Raw genomic sequence first — 21243 nt, forward strand, 5'->3', positions numbered from 1 at the left:
TCCATATCTGAGGTTATTGATATTTCTCCCGGCAATCTTGATTCCAGCTTGTGCTTCATCCAGTCCAGGATTTCTCATGATGTACTCTGCATAGAAGTTAAATAAGCAGGGTGACAATATACGGCCTTGATGTACTCCTTTCCCGATTTAGAACCAGTCTGTTGTTCCATGTCCAGTTCTAACTTGCTTCTTCACCTGCATACAGATTTCTCAGGAGGCAGGTCATGTGATCTGATATTCCCATTTCTTTAAGAATTTCCCACAGTTTGTTGTTATCCACACAGTCAAAGGCTTTGGCGTAGTCAATAAAGTAGAAGTAGATGTTTTTCTGGAACTCTCTCGCTTTTCTGATGATCCAAAAGATGTTGCCAATTTGATCTCTGTTTCTGCTGCCTTTTCTAAATCCAACTTGAAAATCTGGAAGTTCACAGTTCACATACTGTCAAAGCCTGGCTTGGAGAATTTTGAACATTACTTTGCTAGCATGTGAGATAAGTGCAATTGTGCAATAGTTTGAGCATTCTTTGGCATGGCATTACCTTTCTTTGGAATTGGAATGAAAACTGACTTTTTCCAGTCCTGTGGCCACTGCCGAGTTTTCCAAATTTGCTGGCATATTGAGTGCAGCACTTTCATAGCATCATCTTTTAGGATTTGAAATAGCTAAGGTGGAATTCCATCACCTCCACCAGCTTTCTTCGTACTAATGCTTCCTAAGGCCCACTTGACTTCGCATTCCAGGATGTCTGGCTCTAAGTGAGTGATCACACCATTGTGATTATCTGGGTCATGATGATCTTTTTTGTATAGCTCTTCTGTGTATTCTTGCCACCTCTTCTTAATATCTTCTGCTTCTGTTTGGTCCATACTATTTCTGTCCTTTATTGTGCCCATCTTTGCATGAAATGTTCACTTGGTATCTCTAATTTTCTTGAAGAGATCTCTAGTCTTTCCCATTCTATTGTTTTCCTCTATTTCTTTGCACTGATCACTGAGGAAGGCTTTCTTATCTCTCCTCGCTATTCATTAGAACTCTGCATTCAAATGGGTATATGTTTCCTTTTCTCCTTTGCCTTTCATGTCTCTTCATAGCTATTTGTAAGGCCTCCTTGGACCATTTCTTTTTCTTGGGGTTAGTCTTGATCACTGCCTCCTGTACAATATCACGAACCTCCATCCATAGTTCATTAGGCACTCTGTCTATCAGGTCTAATCCTTTGAATCTATTTGTCACTTCCTCTGTACAATTGTAAGGGATTTAATTTAGGTCATACCTGAAGGGTCTAGTAGTTTTCCCTACTTTCTTCAATTTAAGTCTGAATTTGGCAATAAGAAGTTCATGATCTGAGCCACAGTCAGCTCCCAATCTTGTTTTTGCTGACTGTGTAGAACTTCTCCATCTTTGGCTGCAAAGAATATAATCAATCTGATTTCAGTATTGACCATCTGGTGATGTCCATGTGTAGAGTCTTCTCTTGTGTTTTGAAAGAGAGTGTTTGCTATGACCAGTGCATTCTCTTAGCAAAACTCTATTAACCTTTGCCCTGCTTCATTCTGTACTCCAAAGCCAAATTTGCCTGTTACTCCAGGTAATGGCAACCCACTCCAGTATTCTTGCCTGGAGAATCTCATGGATGGAGGAGCCTGGTAGGCTACAGTTCATGGGGTCGCAGAGTCGGACATGACTGAGCAACTTCACTACACTTCACTTCCATGTATCTCTTAATTCCTACTTTTGCATTCCAGTCCTCTATATTGAAAAGGACATCTATTTTTGGTGTTAGCTCTAAAAGGTCTTGTATGTCTTCGTAGAACCATTCAGCTTCAGCTTTTCAGCATTACTGGTCGGGCATAGACTTGGATTACTATGATGTTGAATGGTTTGCCTTGGAAGTGAACAGAGATCATTCTGTCATTTTGGAGATTGCATCCAACTACTGCATTTTGGACTCATTTGTTGACTATAATGGCTACTCCATATTCTCATGGAATCCAGTTGCTTGCCTGCTGGCTGCTTGAAATGATGTTTTGCCTTTGTGGTAATTGGCAATACTGTGGGCACTTAGAAGAAGCAGCAGCATGCCTGGCTCCCTCTGGCCTGAGGGAACCAACAAGCATTAACTCAAGGGTCTGTGAGAGCTAACACATGATGGGAGCAAATGGTGTCATGAAAAGTTTTCAGTTTTCATTCTCCTAGATGTCTTGTTTGGTGGGGCAGATGACAAAACTATTGAAGTAGAAGACCTAAAATTAGGGTGAGAGTTGTTGGGGATTTCCAGAAGGAACCTGAGGGATCAGCCAGATTACTAGGCATTCATTGAATGCACCATGTTCTCTCATTCTCTCTAGGTGGCTGAACAGTGGGTCAGACTTCAGGGTTTGACATTCCATCAACTTGATTTGGAATGCTAGTTCAACCCCAGCCTAAGATGTGATCCTGAGCAAAGTACTTAACATTTCTGAGCCCTGGTTTCCCCACCTGTTGAAACAGTAGAATAATAGGTGTCACAGAGGATTATCATTGGCATTAAGGGAGAAATGTTATATGTAAAGACCCTAAGTTTTCTTTGTAGTTATCATCATCATTATACTATTTCATGGATTATAAGAAACACATTTAAAATTTTTTTATATCTTTGAAATCAGGAAGCATAGGCAACTGGTGTGAGGTAATTGTTATTGCCTGTGCATGAGAACTTGCAAAACGAGCATTAGCAGCTTGTATGAAAATCTCAGAAACTATAGTGGAGTTCTCACCTAAGAAACGCAGCGTTGCTAACACTTTCGGTGGCCTAGACTTGAAGATGATATTATTGTGAAAAGCATGGACAGTGATACCCAAAAGGTGAAAAGTGATTTAGGAGAGCTGAATTCTCAGTGGGGGAAGAAGTTTTAGAAATACCATTACCATATTATCAAAGATCCAGCAGGGATCAGGTAGTGTACTCAAATTGGGAAATTAAGGAAAGTTTAGCAAAAGGGCACTTTACAAAATTATGGATCAGGTTTAAGACAACCAGCAAAGGATAGTGGAGTGGATCCAGACCACAAGAGTGGTGAGCAGTTACCACCCCTTGGCTTGAAGGGGCAAAGACTTACTAGACCCCTGAGAAAGTAGCTGTGTATAGAGGGGGGCTGGCAAGAGCTGTGGCCTTTGATAGACAGAGGGACAGTAGAAGGGAGGGGACTTGGAGAATAAACACACAGCCTCACAGACCTTCCACCCTCTGACCTCCCTCTGGTGGTCCTCATCAGCTGAACTGATGAGAACACAAATGAGGAGGAGCCCTTATGTGAAGTCCCCATAGTTCATTCTCCTGGGGCATTCAGGACATAAAAATTGCAGAGGGTGAATTGGAGGGTCAAGTAGTGGATGCCCACATACTAACCTGTATATTGCTTACATTTTTTCCTATGGATATGATTTTTTACATCTTTGTGGATATATCTAAAATATCTCTTTCCATAGGTATGAAATAAAGATTCTAAGTAGTAGAAAGAGAGCTTCTATTTAGCTCTGGAACCTCCAAAGCCTAAAAAGTCTTGCAAAATACTATTTCCTATCACATCCTCAAATCAATTCCAGGTAGATCATATATCTAAATGTAAAAGGCAAAACCATATAGCTTTCAGAAGCTAATGTTGGAAAATACTTTCTTCACTTTTGGATAATGCAAGACTTCTTTAATGGGCCATAAAAAGAAGTAACAGGAAATGAAAATATTGGTAAACTAGATGACACTGAAATTAAGAACTTTGATTTCTCAAAAAATATTATTAAGAGGGTAGAAGGGAAACCACAGAGTGAGAGAAGTGATCCGCAGTACTTAAGTGCAGAACATAAAAAATCCTGTAAAAGAATGAATCAAACAACCCAGTAGAAAAAAAAAGTGGGTAAACAACTCCCCAAAAGTGACCAAGAAGCATATTATTAATATATGGTTTTCAGCCTCCTTGGTAATCCAGAAACACAAATTAAGCTCACAGCAAAGATTAGAACAAAGTTACTAGATGGACAAGACCAAGCATGGTCAAGAACGTGGCACTTTGGGAAATCTATACACTACTGTTTTTGTTGTTGTTTAGTTGCTGTCATGCCCGACTCCATGACCCTATGGACTGTATGTAGCCCACTGGGCTCCTTTGTCCATTGGATTTCCCAGGCAAGAACACTGGAATGTGCTGCCATTTGCTTCTTCACTGTACACTACTCAAAAAATGTAAATTGTGATAACCACTTTGAAAAACTGATCAGCATCACATAGTATTGTTGAATGACAACATCCAACAATTCAGCTACCAGATATAAACCTAACAGAGAAGTCTGCATATAGATTCAAAAGACAGGAGCAGAATTGTCCACAGCAAGAAGGCTTATCATATCCCCAACTTGGAAATGAGCTTCATGCCCACCAGTAGGAGAATAATATTTAGCAATTAAATGAATGACTACAGCCACACACAACTGTATGGATGAATAGGTTTATATTAAAAAACCAGGCAGCATTATTCTGTGGTGCTACTAGTCAGGAGAGTGGTTATCTTTGGGGAGAAGAGAGAGGTGAGTGGGGTGGTGTGTGAGGGGGCACATGTGGTACTGGTAATGTTCTATGGTTTGATATGGGTGATGGTTACATGAGTATGCTCACTCTGAGTTAATTAACTGAACTGTATACTTCTACTTGCATATTTCTTTTTCTGTGGATCATAAGTCAATAATAAACTTTAAAAATAAAAGACCTTATAAAAGTTCGTAGGAATTAGATATAAGGAGACACTAAGTAAAGGCTGATTTGGGAAGGAGAAAGTCTGAGATTGATGTAAATGACTGAAATTCTATTTTAACCCCAGAAGCACTGACTGTAATGGATCATCATGTACTGTCTCCCAACCCAAATCTGGAAAATCATGTCCTAAAAAGAAATAGTTAGAGACTTTAAACTTCACTCTATCATCCCTGTCCCTTTCCCACCAGGCTGAAATTAAAGCTCTATTAAAAAGTGAATTCATTTAATATATCTTAAATTGACTGGCTTATCTGTCGAAGCCAGAACTACATTTCACAGACCTTCACGTAACAGCCAGTGCATATATAACACTTTGTTCTCTGCTGTTCCCAAGGTCTAAAGAGCCTGCACACAAACAAAACAAATCCATGATACAAATTATGGGTATGGATAATATAAAACCAATGGACCAAAATTATGTATTTTAATGATTTCTAAATAATGTTCTATATACCTAATAGCATAATTTGAGGAACTCAACAAAGCAACAAATTCCATTAACATTCTTATTAGTCCAAAGCAATCTCCCTTTCTTTAGGACACCTAACTTATCTCAGCAGAATTTAAGAGTCACTGCAGTATGAAGGGTAGAGTCTAAAAACTCTGGATGCCAACCAGAGCCATATCAAGAGTCAGCCCCAGTCACAACCTCATGTATGAAGAATTGTCTCTCTTATTTCTACCTAGATCAGACAGCTAATCCACCCAGCACACGTGAACAAACCCACCCAGTAAAATAAAGAAAGATGTTGTATGCCACTCAGCTCCAACCACATAGACAGTGGGGAAGGAGTTGTCTGTGATCATTCAAAGTTCAGGTCATTCTCTGGGTCAACAGCCAGCCCCACCGAGTGCCCACTTCACCCAGCACCAGACTCACTGATACTATGACAGAGAAGAATAAGACTCAGTTCCTGCCTCAAGAGTTCATGGTCATTCATTTATTCTAGAGAATTTAGAAGCTACATGAAAGCAAGTTGAATAAAGCTAAAATCTGTTTTTTTCAATTACAATAGTAATTGAAATGTTTTTAGTTTTTAAAAATGTTCTTCCAGTTACAAACAATGCTACAGATTGAATGTTTGTGCCCTCTTACCCCTACCCCAAATTCATATGTTGAAATCATGATGCCTCATATAATGGTGTTAGGCGGCGAAGCCTTTGGGATGCTACTAGCTCATTAGGATGAAACTGTCATGAATGGGATTAGTGTCCTTATAAAAGAAGCTCCAGAAAGCTCCATTTCCCTTCTTCCATGTGAGAGCATAACAGGAAGACAGCCATCTATGAATAAGAAAGCCAACCTCACAGACGCTAAACCTGTCAGAACCTTGATCTTAGGCCTCCCATTTTCCAGGACTATGAGAAGTAAATTTCTATTGCTTATAAACACCCTGGTCTATGGTATTTTGTTATAACAGCCTGAGTAGACTAAGACAAACACATGATTTTTTTTCTTTTTCAAATCAAAACATGCTCACACTCTATATACTATCTCGTAATCTGCTTTTTTCAATTACTATTTTGTAAACAAAATAGCTTCTACCACCCCATAAGCTACACGTGAATGGAATATTCACATGTTATTCACTGGCTATCTTTTGCTCATTCCTGAATCCTTAGGATCTGAAAGAGTTCCATCCATCAGGCATCATTCTCTCCATCTCTATTTTTTCTTTACAAATTCTTCAAAAAAAAAAAAAAAAAAGACTATATATTATTACTTCCAGAATGAGAGGGAAATTTTACAGTTTCTTCAAGAGCTTTCTATGGTCCTAAAGTCTCATATGTCAAGGCTGTATATTGTCACCCTGCTTGTTTAACTTATATGCAGAGTACATCATCAGAAACACTGGGCTGGAAGAAGCATAAGCTGGAATCAAGATTGCTGGGAGAAATAGCAATAACCTCAGATATGCAGATGACACTACCCTTATGGCAGAAAGTGAAGAGGAACTAAAAAGCCTCTTGATGAAAGTGAAAGAGAAGAGTGAAAAAGTTTGCTTAAAACTCAACATTCAGAAAACGAAGATCATGGCATCTGGTCCCATCACTTCATGGGAAATAGATGGGAAAACAGTGTCAGACTTTATTTTTTAGGGGTCCAAAATCACTGCAGATGGTGACTGCAGCCAAGAAATTAAAAGACGCTTACTCCTTGGAAGAAAAGTTATGACCAACATAGATAGCATATTGAAAAGCAGAGACATTACTTTACCAACAAAGGTCCATCTAGTCAAGGCTATGGTTTTTCCTGTGGTCATGTATGGATGTGAGAGTTGGACTGTGAAGAAAGCTGAGCAACGAAGAATTGATGCTTTTGAACTATGGTGTTGGAGAAGACTCTTGAGAGTCCCTTGGACTGCAAGAAGCTCCAACCAGTCCATTCTAAAGAATATCAGTCCTGGGTGTTCTTTGGAAGGAATGATGCTAAAGTTGAAACTCCAGTACTTTGGCCACCTCATGCAAAGAGTTGACTCATTGGAAAAGACTCTGATGCTGGGAGGAATTGGAGGCAGGAGGAAAAAGGGGACGACAGAGGATGAGATGGCTTGATGGCATCACAGACTCGATGGACGTGAGTTTGAGTGAACTCTGGGAATTGGTGATGGTCAGGGAGGCCTGGCGTGCTGTGATTCATGGTGTCCCAAAGAGTCGGACACGACTGAGCGACTGAACTGAACTGAACTGAACTGAAAGTCTCATAGAATGGTCCTTAAATTTACTCTGAAAAGATACCTTTTCCTAAATACTTTTAATTTTGAAAAAAGATGGTTTCTTTGTCAAGCCTCACTTGTTCCAAGATGCCTGGGCTGTGGTTGAGAGCCTGGGCACTGACGGGACAGGGGTGAGTTCAACTTCCAGCTCTACCCTCTCAAGCCTGTGATTCCTCTTCTATGTCTTAAGGAAAAGAAAAAAAGCAACCTGAAAAATAGGGCCTCCTCCTCCTTAGATCTATAGTAAGATGAAGTGAACTAATGCCTAAATAGACATAAGAGTGCCTGACAGGGATAGGTACTCAATATCTTCTCTGTATTTTTTTTCTTAGCTGTTCCTGCTGCTACTGCAGAGCCTAAAATCCTCTGAGGCAATTTTTCACTGAAGCTGGTTTTACACTGGAGTGCTTTGCTCTGAAAGCATTTCCTTTTAAGTTACTTCTGTATTTCAAACAGAATGTGGTCTGACAGAATGTGGTCCACTGCAGAAGGGAATGGCAAACCACTTCAGTATTCTTGCCTTGAGAACCCCATGAACAGTATGAAAAGGCAAAATGATAGGATACTGAAAGAGGAACTCCCCAGGTCAGTAGGTGCCCAATATGCTACTGGAGATCACTGGAGAAATAACTCCAGAAAGAATGAAGGGATGGAGCCAAAGCAAAAACAATACCCAGTTGTGGATGTGACTGGTAATAGAAGCAAGGTCCGATGCTGTAAACAGCAATATTGCGTAGGAACCTGGAATGTCAGGTCCATGAATCAAGGCAAATTGGAAGTGGTCAAACAAGAGATGGCAAGAGTGAACGTCGACATTCTAGGAATCAGCGAACTGAAATGGACTGGAATGGGTGAATTTAACTCAGATGACCATTATATCTACTACTGCAGGCAAGAATCCCTCAGAAGAAATGGAGTAGCCATCATGGTCAACAAAAGAGTCCAAAATGCAGTCCTTGAATGCAATCTCAAAAACAACAGAATGATCTCTGTTCATTTCCAGGGCAAACCATTCAATATCACAGTAATCCAAGCCTATGCCCCAACCAGTGATGCTGAAGAAGCTGAAGTTGAACGGTTCTATGAAGACCTACAAGACCTTTTAGAACTAACACCCCCCAAAAATATCCTTTTCATTATAGGGGACTGGAATGCAAAAGTAGGAAGTCAAGAAACACCTGGAGTAACAGGCAAATTTGGCCTCGGAATACGGGGTGAAACAGGACAAAGACTAATAGAGTTTTGCCAAGAAAATGCACTGGTCATAGCAAACACCCTCTTCCAACAACCCAAGAGAAGACTCTACACATGGACATCACCAGATGGTCAACACCAAAATCAGATTGATTATGTTCTTTGCACCAAAGATGGAGAAGCTCTATACAGTCAAAAAAACAAGACTGGGAGCTGACTGTGGCTCAGATCATGAACTCCTTATTGCCAAATTCAGACTTAAATTGAAGAAAGTAGGGAAAACCACTAGACCATTCAGGTATGACCTAAATCAAATCCCTTATGATTATACAGTGGAAGTGAGAAATAGATTTAAGGGACTAGATCTGATAGATAGAGTGCCTGATGAACTATGGACTAAGGTTTGTGACATTGTACAGGAGACAGGGATCAAGACCATCCCCATGGAAAAGAAATGCAAAAAAGCAAAATGGCTGTCTGGGGAGGCCTTACAAATAGCTGTGAAAAGAAGAGAAGCAAAAAGCAAAGGAGAAAAGGAAAGATATAAGCATCTGAATGCAGAGTTCCAAAGAATAGCAAGAAGAGATAAGAAAGCCTTCTTCAGCGATCAATGCAAAGAAATAGAGGAAAACAACAGAATGGTAAAGACTAGAGATCTCTTCAAGAAAATTAGAGATACCAAGGGAATATTTCATGCAAAGATGGGCTCCATAAAGGACAGAAATGCTATGGACCTAACAGAAGCAGAAGGTATTAAGAAGAGGTGGCAAGAATACACAGAAGAACTGTACAAAAAAGAGCTTCACGACCCAGATAATCACGATTGTGTGATCACTGACCTAGAGCCAGACATCCTGGAATCTGAAGTCAAGTGGGCCTTAGAAAGTATCACTACGAACAAAGCTAGTGGAGGTGATGGAATTCCAGTTGAGCTCTTTCAAATCCTGAAAGATGATGCTGTGAAAGTGCTGCACTCAATATGCCAGCAAATTGGAAAACTCAGCAGTGGCCACAGGACTGGAAAAGGTCAGTTTTAATTCCAATCCCAAAGAAAGGCAATGCCAAAGAATGCTCAAAATACCACACAATGGCATTCATCTCACATGCTAGTAAAGTAATGCTCAAAACTCTCCAAGTCGGGCTTCAGCAATACATGAACCATGAACTTCCAATTGTTCAAGCTGGTTTTAGAAAAGGCAGTGGAACCAGAGACCAAATTGCCAACATCCACTGGATCATCAAAAAAGCAAGAGAGTTCCAGGAAAGCATCTATTTCTGCTTTATTGACTATGCCAAAGCCTTTGACTGTGTGGATCACAATAAACTGGAAAATTCTGAAAGAGATGGGAATACCAGACCACCTGACCTGCCTCTTGAGAAATTTGTATGCAGGTCAGGAAGCAACAGTTAAAAGTGGACATGGAACAACAGATTGGTTCCAAATAGGAAAAGGAGTACATTAAGGCTGTATATTGTTACCCTGCTCATTTAACTTATATGCAGAGTACATCATGAGAAACGCTGGGCTGGAAGAAGCACAGGCTGGGATCAACATTGCCGGAAGAAATATCAATTACCTCAGATATGCAGATGACACCACCCTTATGGCAGAAAGTGAAGAGGAACTCAAAAGCCTTTTGATGAAGGTGAAAGAGGAGAGTGAAAAAGTTGGCTTAAAGCTCAACATTCAGAAAACAAAGATCATGGCATCCGGTCCCATCACTTCTTGGGAAATAGATGGGGAAACAGTGGAAACAGTGTCAGACTTTATTTTTTTGGGCTCCAAAATCACTGCAGATGGTGACTGCAGCCATGAAATTAAAAGACGCTTGCTCCTTGGAAGAAAAGTTATGACCAACATAGATAGCATATTGAAAAGCAGAGATATTACTTTGCCAACAAAGGTTCATCTAGTCAAGGCTATGGTTTTTCCTGTGGTCATGTATGGATGTGAGAGTTGGACTGTGAAGAAGGCTGAGCGCCGAAGAATTGATGCTTTTGACTGTGGTGTTGGAGAAGACTCTTGAGAGTCCCTTGGACTGCAAGGAGATCCAACCAGTCCATTCTGAAGGAGATCAGCCCTGGGATTTCTTTGGAAGGAATGATGCTAAAGCTGAAACTCCAGTACTTTGGCCACCTCATGCAAAGAGTTGACTCATTGGAAAAAACTGATGCTGGGAGGGATTGGGGGCAGGAAGAGAAGGGGACGACAGAGGATGAGATGGCTGGATGACATCACTGACTCGATGGCTGTGAGTCTGAGTGAACTCCGGGAATTGGTGATGGTCAGGGAGGCCTGGCGTGCTGTGATTCATGGGTTCGCAAAGAGTCAGACACGACTGAACGACTGAACTGAACTGAAGTGAACTGTATTTCAAAATTGTTATCACTGGAATATGTAGAATCGATAATACATACAGCAGGCTCTTGGGGCCGTGTCAGCTCCTTCTTGGGAATGGGTTCCCTGAACAGCTGGGAGGGTGTGAGAGGGCACTTAGCTGACCCCAGAGGTTTTTCCTCAGCCTGCTGGGGGAGCCCTTTTCTCATCATCACCCACTTAGTAACTCCAGTGAAATGTTGAAAAGTTGTTTAAAAAAAAAGTATCAAGTGTGTGGAAGAATAAAGCTATATGCTCCTTATTTCACCTGTGTTAGTAAAATATCTTACATTCCTTTGTCCTTTTCTGTCAATAAAATTGAGTCCTGCTGGCCTGCTTTTTTTTGCTTATAATGCTGACTAAAGAAATCTCAGGCCTTAAAAATATGTCTTCATAATGGACAAGAGGAGTCGGGTAGAGATGCAAGAGGTTGCCCTTCTCCTTTTCTAGAGAGGGAGAGAGACCTTTTTCCCATAAAACTAGTTCCAATTATCTAATTTGGTAAAATGCTATAAATTGAGAGCTTTCACAAGAATATCAATCTTGCTTTTGTGTGATACGAGCTTAATTTTCTTCCTTTATCAAAAATCTACCCTTGAAAAGTATTATGAACAGAGGAGTCTTGTAAGAGTCCTAAGACTTAAAAAATTGGTGCCCTGACCTATGAAAATATGGTGATTGTGATCCTCTGCAGCTTTCCTCTGCCCTGATGATCCATTCTTTTCCTCTGTGGGCCTTGTCCTGGGCCTGAGGAAGCTGAGTCCCCTGGATCACATGCCCCAGCCTCCCTTTGGCCAGTGGGAGAGCCTGGACTTGGGACTTTGGTAAGGCAGGTGAAGTCCAGCATGAAGTTTAAAGAGACCCTCACTCTCAAGTGTGAGCCTGAGCATGAGGTCTCCCTGCCTGCCTCACACATGGGATAAAAAGAGGGCATTCACTCCCCCTCCATGTTTTGGCTGTTTCTGGCTCTGCCAAGGGAAGAACATCAGGAAAGGCTCCTCCGGGGCTCCAGTCCAACCTAGGCTCACCTGCCCCTCCAGCCCTAGAGATAGAAATGATTTACCAGTGTTACTGGTCTCTGAGTTGCCCAACTTCCCTCCATGGTTCTCTTAACAACACTTAGCTTTATAAGTAGTTCCTTCATTAAAGGAAGTTTTGAACCATCTGAGTCAGAAGTTATTTCCCATAAGGACTCTCAGTACAGTTCAGTCGCTCAGTCCTGTCTCTTTGCAACCCCATGGACTGCAGCACACCAGGCTTCCCTGTTCATCACCAACTCCTGAAGCTTGCTCAAACTCATGTCCATAGACTCAATGATGCCATCCAACCATCTCATTCTCTGTTGTCCCCTTCTCCTTCTACATTAAATCTTTCCCAGATTCAGGGTCTTTTCCAATGAGTCAGCTCTTTGCATCAGGTGGCCAAAGTATTGGAGCTTCAGCTTCAGCATCAGTCCTTCCAATGAATATTCAGAACTGATATCCTTTAGGATGGACTGATTTGATCTCCTTGCAGTCCAAAGGACTCTGAAGAGTCTTCTCCAACACCACAGTTCAAAAGCATCAATTTTTTGGCGCTCAGCTTTCTTTATGGTCCAACTCTCACATCCATACATGATTACTGGAAAAACCATAGCTTTGACTAGGTGGACCTATGTCGGCGAAGCTAAGCTAATAATCTTTGGCAACAACAAAAGTAATTCTGATTGTTTATCTTAGGTTATTTATTGCTCACCAATAATGTTGTGATTGATAGCTCAGTATTCTTGACTAGTACAAATAATTGAAGTATGACTGTCAGATCAGAGAAGGAACAGAAGAGAACTTCAAATTCCATGCATTTGCATGATTTCTTAATTTTAAACATCCAGAGTTTTGTCCCACTTAGATGAGAGGAAAAAATTTTAGAGAAAATTGCAAAGTGTGGATGGAGAAAATGTTTAAGAAGCAAGTATGTTTGTGCCTGTACAAAACCTGCAGAAAATGGCAAGTTTTTTTGCACTATTCCTGATTCTCCAGGGTCTGTTCCATGACAAAGGAACAGAAGCCATTGTCATGCCGGGAAGTTGAGGTGCATGTCTTCAGCTAATGCTGAACAATGCATATTTTGGAAGATGCATTACTTGCTGCAGAGAAACTCCTCATTGGGAGGAGAGGACACATGGCAATTCCTCCACTGACACAACTCTCTTCCCTGAAAGTTGCTTTGCCCTCTGGGGAGCTGGTGAACAAGTTGTGACTCCCAAGCAGCAAAGCACTGCAAAATTCAGTGTCCCCATTTTGAAAAGGTATAGATTTAGTTTTGTGGGAGTGAAAAGGGCAGAGGGGGAGGGGAGGAAACTGTTGCTCTGGGACCAACACCTCTGCCCTGCAGGCTTGTCCCCCTGCCCCTGGAGGCTATGGTTTCACCACCCCAGCCAGTACTTGCCAACCAAAGAATGCCATGAAGCTCAGATTCTTCATTCATCTATTGTATTGGGGAGTATGGCGTGGACCTGTTAGGACACTGTGCTCAACAAAGAGGCTTTCAGAAGCCATAATTTCTGAGAGTCTCAGTTCCATTTAGATGGCAAAATAATTGCAAGTTTCCAGTGAGAGTTTCCATAGCTGCAGAGGCACGGAAGTCTTGATTTACACTTGTATAGTCCTGGAATAGTTGTTCATATGAAAATGTTAATTAGTGTTATAACTGCTCTTTAATTTGCATATTCTGTTAATTAGCTTTCTCTTTGGGAGTGACCAGATTTGGAATATGGGTATGAGAGACCTATGCAACCTCAGAGATGAAAATGGATTAAAAATACTTTTTCCTCAACCACCATTCTTTTTTTTTTAATTTATTTTTTATTGAAAGATAATTGCTTTACAGAATTTTATTGTTTTCTGTCTAACCTCAACATGAATTAGTCATTGGTATGCATATATCCCCTCCCTTTTGAACCTCCCTCCCATCTCCCTCCCCATCCACCCCTCTAGGTTGATACAGAGCCCCTGTTTTGCCTGAGCCATACAGCAAATTTCCATTGGCTATCTATTTTGTATATGGTAATGTAAATTTCCATGTTACTCTTTCCATACCCTCTCCTCCCCTCTCCACATGTCCATAAGTCTATTCTCTATATCTGTTTCTCCATTGCTGTCCTGTAAATTCTTCAGTACCATTCTTCTAGATTCCATATATGTGTGTTAGAATATATTTCTCTTTCTCTTTCTGACTCACTTCACTCTGTATAATAGGTTCTAGGTTCATCAACCTCATCAGAACTGACTCAAATGCATTCCTTTTTATGGATGAGTAAGATTCCAGAAATATTACTTTGCCAACAAAGGTCCATCTAGTCAAGGCTATGGTTTTTCCAGTGGTCATGTATGGATGTGAGAGTTGGACTGTGAAGAAAGCTGAGCCGAAGAATTGATGCTTTTAAACTATGGTGTTGGAGGAGACTCTTGAGAGTCTGTTGGACTACAAGGAGATCCAACCAGTCCATCCTAAAGGAGATCAGTCCTGGGTGTTCATTGGAAGGACTGATGCTAAAGCTGAAACTCCAATACTTTGGCCACCTCATGTGAAGAGTTGACCCATTGGAAAAGACCCTGATGCTGGGAGGGATTGGGGACAGGAGGAGAAGGGGATGACGGAGGATGAGATGGCTGGATGGCATCACCGACTCAATGGACATGAGTTTGGGTGAACTGCAGGAGTTGGTGATGGACAGGGAGGCCTGGTGTGCTGCGATTCATGGGGTCACAGAGTCGGACACAACTGAGAGACTGAACTGAACTGAACTGAATATTCCATTGTGTATATGTACCACAACTTCTTTATCCATTCACCTGTAAATGGACATCTAGGTTGCTTCCATGTTTTAGCTATTATAAATAGTACTGCGATGAACAATGGGATACGTATGTCTCTTTCAATTTTGGTTTCCTCAGGGTATATGCCTAGGAGTGGGATTGCTGGGTCATATGGTGGTTTTATTCCTAGTTTTTGTAAGGAATCTCCATACTGTCTTCCATAATGGCTGTATCAATTTACATTCCCACCAACAGTGCAAGAGCGTTCCTTTTTCTACACACCCTGTCCAGCATTTATTGCTTGTAGACTTTTTGATGATGGCTATTCTGACTGGTGTGAGGTGATATCTCATTGTGGTTTTGATTTGCATTTCTCTAATAATGAGTGATGGTGAGCATCTTTTCATGTGTTTGTTAGCCATCTGTATGTCTTCTTTGGAGAAATGTCTGTTTAGGTTTTTTTACCACTCTTTGGGTTGTTTGTTTTTCTGGCATTGAGTTGTATGAGCTGCTTGTATATTTTGGAAATTAATCCTTTGTCAGTTGTTTAATTTGCTATTATTTTCTCCCATTCTGAGGTTTGTCTTTTCACCTTGCTTATACTTTCCTTTTGGAGAATGAAATGGCAACCCACTCCAGTATTCTTGCCTGGAGATTCCCAAGGACAGAGGAGCCTGGTGGGCTGCCATCTATGGGGTTGCACAGAGTTGGACACGACTGAATCGACTTAGCAGCAACAGCAGCATACTTTCCTTTGCTGTGCAAAAGCATTTAAGTTTAAACAGGCCCCACTTGTTTACTTCTGTTTTTATTTCCATTAGTCTAGGAGGTGGGTCATAGAGGATCTTGCTTTGATTTATGTCATCAAGTTTTCTGCCTAAGTTTTCCTCTAGAGTTTTTTTATAGTTTCTGATCTTACATTTAGGTATTTAATCCATTTTGAATTTATCTTTGTGTATGGTGTTAGGAAGTGCTTTTACTTCATTATTTTACATGTAGCTTTCCAGTTTTCCCAGCACCATTTATTAAAGAGGCTGTCTTGCCCTATTGTATATTCTAACTTTCTTTGTCAAAAATAAGCTACTCATAGGTGCATGGGTTATTTCTGGGCTTTCTATCATGTTCCATTGGTCTATATGTCTGTTTTTGTGCCAGTGCTGTACTGTCTTGATGACTGTAGCTTTGTAGTATAACCTGAAATCAGGAAGGTTGATTCCTCTAGCTACATTCTTCTTTCTCAAGACTGCTTTAGCTATTTTGGGTCTTTTGTGTTTCCAGTGAATTGTGAATTTTTTTGTTCTAGTTCTATGAAAATGCCATTGGTAACTTGATAGGGATCACATTGCATCTGTAGATTGCATTTGGTAGTATAGTCATTTTCAAAATATTGATTCTTCCTATCCAGGAACATGGGATGTCTCTCCATGTGTTTATGTCTTCTTTGATTTCTTTCATCAGTTCAGTTCAGTCACTCAGTCGTGTCCAAATCTTTGCAACCCCATGAATTGCAGCACACCAGGCCTCCCTGTCCATCACCAACTCCCGGAGTTCACTCAAACTCATGTGCATCGAGTCGGTGATGCCATCCAGCCATCTCATCCTCTGTCGTCCCTTTCTCCTCCTGCCCCCAATTCTTCCCAGCATCAGAGTCTTTTCCAATGAGTCAACTCTTTGCATGAGGTGGCCAAAGTACTGGAGTTTCAGCTTTAGCATCATTCCTTCCAAAGAACACCCAGGACTGATCTCCTTTAGAATGGACTGGTTGGATCTCCTTGCAGTCCAAGGGACTCTCAAGAGTCTTCTCCAACACCACAGTTCAAAAGCATCAATTATTTGGCACTCAGCTTTCTTCACAGTCCAACTCTCACATCCATACATGACCACTGGAAAAACCATAACTTTGACTAGATGGACCTTTGTTGGCAAAGTAATGTCTCTGCTTTTCAATATGCTATCTAGTTTGGTCATAACTTTCCTTCCAAGGAGTAAGCATCTTTTAATTTCATGGCTGCGATCACCATCTGCAGTGATTTTGGAGCCCCCCAAAATAAAGTCTGGTACTGTTTCCACTGTTTCCCCGTCTATTTCCCATGAAGTGATGGGACCAGATGCCATGATCTTCATTTTCTGAATGTTGAGCTTTAAGCCAACTTTTTCACTCTCCTCTTTCACTTTCATCAAAAGGCATTTTAGTTCCTCTTCACTTTCTGCCATAAGGGTGGTGTCATCTGCATATCTGAGGTAATTGATATTTCTCCCGGCAATCTTGATTCCAGTTTGTGCTTCTTCTAGCCCAGCGTTTCTCATTATGTACTCTGCATATAAGTTAAATGAGCAGGGTGACAATATACAGCCTTGACGTACTCCTTTTCCTATTTGGAACCAATCTGTTGTTCCATGTCCACTTTTAACTGTTGCTTCCTGACCTGCATACAAATTTCTCAAGAGGCAGGTCAGGTGGTCTGGTATTCCCATCTCTTTTAGAATTTTCCACAGTTTATTGTGACCCACACAGCCAAAGGCTTTGGCATAGTCAATAAGGCAGAAATAGATGTTTTTCTGGAACTCTCTTGCTTTTGTGATGATCCAGTGGATGTTGGCAACTTGATCTCTGGTTCCTCTGCCTTTTCTAAAACCAGCTTGAACATCTGGAAGTTCACGGTTCACATATTGCTGAAGCGTGGCTTGGAGAATTTTGAGCATGACTTTACTAGCGTGTGAGATGTGTGCAATTGTGCGGTAGTTTGAGCATTCTTTGACATTGCCCGTCTTTGGGATTGGAATGAAAACTGACCTTTTCCAGTCCTGTGGCCACTGTTGAGTTTTACAAAAATGCTGGCATATTGAGTGCAGCACTTTCACAGCATCATCTTTCAGGATTTGGAATAGCTCCACTGGAATTCCATCACCTCCACTAGCTTTGTTCGTAGTGATGCTTTCTAAGGCCCACTTGACTTCACATTCCAGGATGTATAGCTCTAGGTGAGTGGTCACACCATTGTGATTATCTGGGTCATGAAGATCTTTTTTGTACAGTGCTTCTGTGTATTCTTGATACCTCTTCTTAATATCTTCCACTTCTGTTAGGTCCATACCATTGCTGTCTTTTATAGAGCCCATCTTTGCATGAAATGTTCCCTTGGTATCTCTAATTTTCTTGAAAAGATCTCTAGTCTTTCCCATTCTGTTGTTTTCCTCTATTTCTTTGCATTGATCACTGAGGAAGGCTTTCTTATCTCTTCTTGCTATTCTTTGGAACTCTGCATTCAGATGCTTATATCTTTCCTTTTCTCCTTTGCTTTTCACTTCTCTTATTTTCACAGCTATTTGTAAGGCCTCCCCAGGCAGCCATTTTGCTTTTTTGCATTTCTTTTCCATTCATCAGTGTCTTATAATTTTCTGTGTACAGTTCTTTTGTCTCCTTAGGTAAGTTTATTCCTAGATATTTAATTCTTTTTGTTGCAATGGTGAATGGGATTTATTCCTTAATTTCTCTTTCTGATTTTTCATTGTTAGTATATATAAATGCAAGTGATTTCTGTGTGCTGATTTTGTATCCTGCAACTTTGCTAAATTCACTGATTAGCTCTAGTAATTTTCTGATACTGTCTTTAGGGTTTTCTATGTAGAGTATCATGTCATCTGCAAACAGTGAGAGCTTTACTTCTTTTCTCATTTGGATTCCTTTTATTTATTTTTCTTCTCAGATTGCTGTAGCTAGGACTCTCAGAACTATGTTGAATAATAGTGGTGAAAGTGGACACCCTTGTCTTATTCCTGAACATAGGGGGAATGCCTTCAGTTTTTCACCATTGAAAATGATGTTTGCTGCAGACTTATATATGGCCTTTACAATATTGAGGTAGGTTCCTTCTATGTACATTTTTTGGAAGAGTTTTAATCATAAATGGGTGCTGAATTTTGTCAAAGGTTTTTTCTACATCTATTGAGATTATCATGTGGTTTTTATCTTTCAATTTGTTAATATGGTGTATCACATTGATTGGTTTGTGTATCCTGAAGAATCCTTGCATTCCTGGAATAAACCCAATTTGATGATGGTGTATGAGCTTTTTGATATGTTGCTAAATTCTGTTTGCTAAAATTTTGTTGAGGATTTTTGCATCTATGTTCATTAGTGATATTGGCATGTAGTTTCTTTTTGTGTGTTGTCTTTGTCTGGTTTTGGTATCAGGGTGATGGTGGCCTTGTAGAATGAATTTGGAAGTGTTCCTTCCTCTGCAATTTTTTGAAAGTTTTAGAAGGATAGGCATTATCTCTTCTCTAAATGTTTGATAGAATTCTCCTGTGAAGCCATCTGGTCCTGGGCTTTTGTTTTTTGGGGAGATTTTTTATCACAGCTTCAATTTCAGAGTGTGTAATTAATTTGTTTATGATTTCTATTTCTTCCTGGTTCAGTCTCAGAAGATTGAACTTTTCTAAGAATTTGTCCATTTCTTCCAGGTTATCCATTTTATTGCCATATCAGTTCAGTTCAGTCACTCAGTCATGTCCGACTCATTGCAAACCCATGAATTGCAGCACGCCAGGCCTCCCTGTCCATCACCAACTCCCGGAGTTCACCCAGACTCACGTCCATCGAGTCAGTGATGCCATCCAGCCATCTCATCTTCTGTCGTCCCCCTCTCCTCCTGCCCCCAATCCCTCCCAGCATCACAGTCTTTTCCAATGAGTCAACTCTTCTCATGAGGTGGCCAAAGTACTGGAGTTTCAGCTTTAGCATCATTCCTTCCAAAGAAATCCCAGGGCTGATCTTCAGAATGGACTGGTTGGATCGCCTTGCAGTCCAAGGGACTCTCAAGAGTCTTCTCCAACACCACAGTTCAAAAGCATCAATTATTTGGCGCTCAGCCTTCTTCACAGTCCAACTCTCACATCCATACATGACCACAGGAAAAACCATAGCCTTGACTAGACGAACCTTTGTTGCCATATAGTTGTTCATAAAAGTCTCTTATAATCCTTTGTATTTCTGCACTGTCTGTTGTACAGTTCAGTTCAGTTCAGTGTCTGTTTTAACCTCTCCTTTTTCATTTCTAATTTTGTTGATTTGATTCTTCTCTCTTTTTTTCTTGATGAGTCTGGCTAAAGATTTGTCAATCTTGTTTATCTTCTCAAAGAACCAGGTTTTAGTTTTATTAATCTTTACTATTGTTTTTTTCATTTCTTTTTCATTTATTTCTGCTCGTATCTTTATGATTTCTTTCCTTCTACTAATTTTGGGTTTTTTTAATTCTTCTTTTTCCAGTTGTTTTAGGTGTAAAGTTAGGCTATCCATTCAATGTTTTTCTTGTTCCTTGAGGTAGGATTGTATTGCTATAAACTTCCCTCTTAGAACTGCTTTTGCTGCATCCCATAGGTTTTGAGTTGTTGTATTTTGATTGTCATTTGTTTCTAGAAATTTTTTGGTTTCCCTTTAGATTTCTTCAGTAACCTGTTGGTTATTTAGAAACGTGTTGTTTAATCTCCATGTGTTTGTGTTTCTTACCATTTTTTTCTTGTAATTGATATCTAGTCTTATAGTGTTGTGTTCAGAGAAGATGCTTGATATGATTTCAATTTTCTTAAATTTACTGAGGTTTGATTTGTGACCCAAGATGAAGTCTGTCCTGGAGAATGTTCTGTGTGCACTTGAAAATAAGGTGTATTCTTCTGCATTTGGATGGAATGTCCTGAAAATATAGAGATTGATCTTGTCTAATGTATCATTTAAGACTTATGTTTCCTTATAAATTTTCTGTTTTGATGGTCTGTCCACTGGTGTGAAAGGGGTGTTAAAGTCTCCTACTATTTTTGTGTTACTGTTGGTTTCTTCTTTTATATCCATTAGTGCTTTTCTTATGTAGTGAAGTGCTCCTACATTAAGTGCATAGATATTTACAGTTGTTATGTCTTCCTCTTGGATTGATCCCTTGATCATTATGTGGTGTCCTTCCTTATCTCTTGTAATCTTCTTTATTTTAACGTCTATTTTGTCTGCTCTGAGGATTGCTACTCCAGCTTTCTTTTGTTTCCCATTTGCATGGAATATATTTTACCATCCTCTCACTGTCAGTCCATCTGTGTCTTTAGGTCTGAGGTGGGTTTCTTGTAGACAGCATATATATGGGTCTTGTTTTTGTATCCATTCAGCCAGCCTGTGCCTTTGGTCGAAGCATTTAATCCATTTACATTTAAAGTAATTGTTGATATATATTTTCCTATTGCCATTTTCTTAATTGTTAAGGGTTGATTTTGAGATCCTTTTTTCTTCTCTTGTATTTCTTGACTATATAAGTCCCTTTAACATTTGTTCTAAAGCTGGTTTGGTGGTACTGAATTCTAGTAACTTTTGCTTATCTGAAAAGCTT

The sequence above is a fragment of the Bos indicus x Bos taurus genome, chromosome 4, assembly GCF_003369695.1.
Source record: "Bos indicus x Bos taurus breed Angus x Brahman F1 hybrid chromosome 4, Bos_hybrid_MaternalHap_v2.0, whole genome shotgun sequence".
Taxonomy (NCBI): domain Eukaryota; kingdom Metazoa; phylum Chordata; class Mammalia; order Artiodactyla; family Bovidae; genus Bos; species Bos indicus x Bos taurus.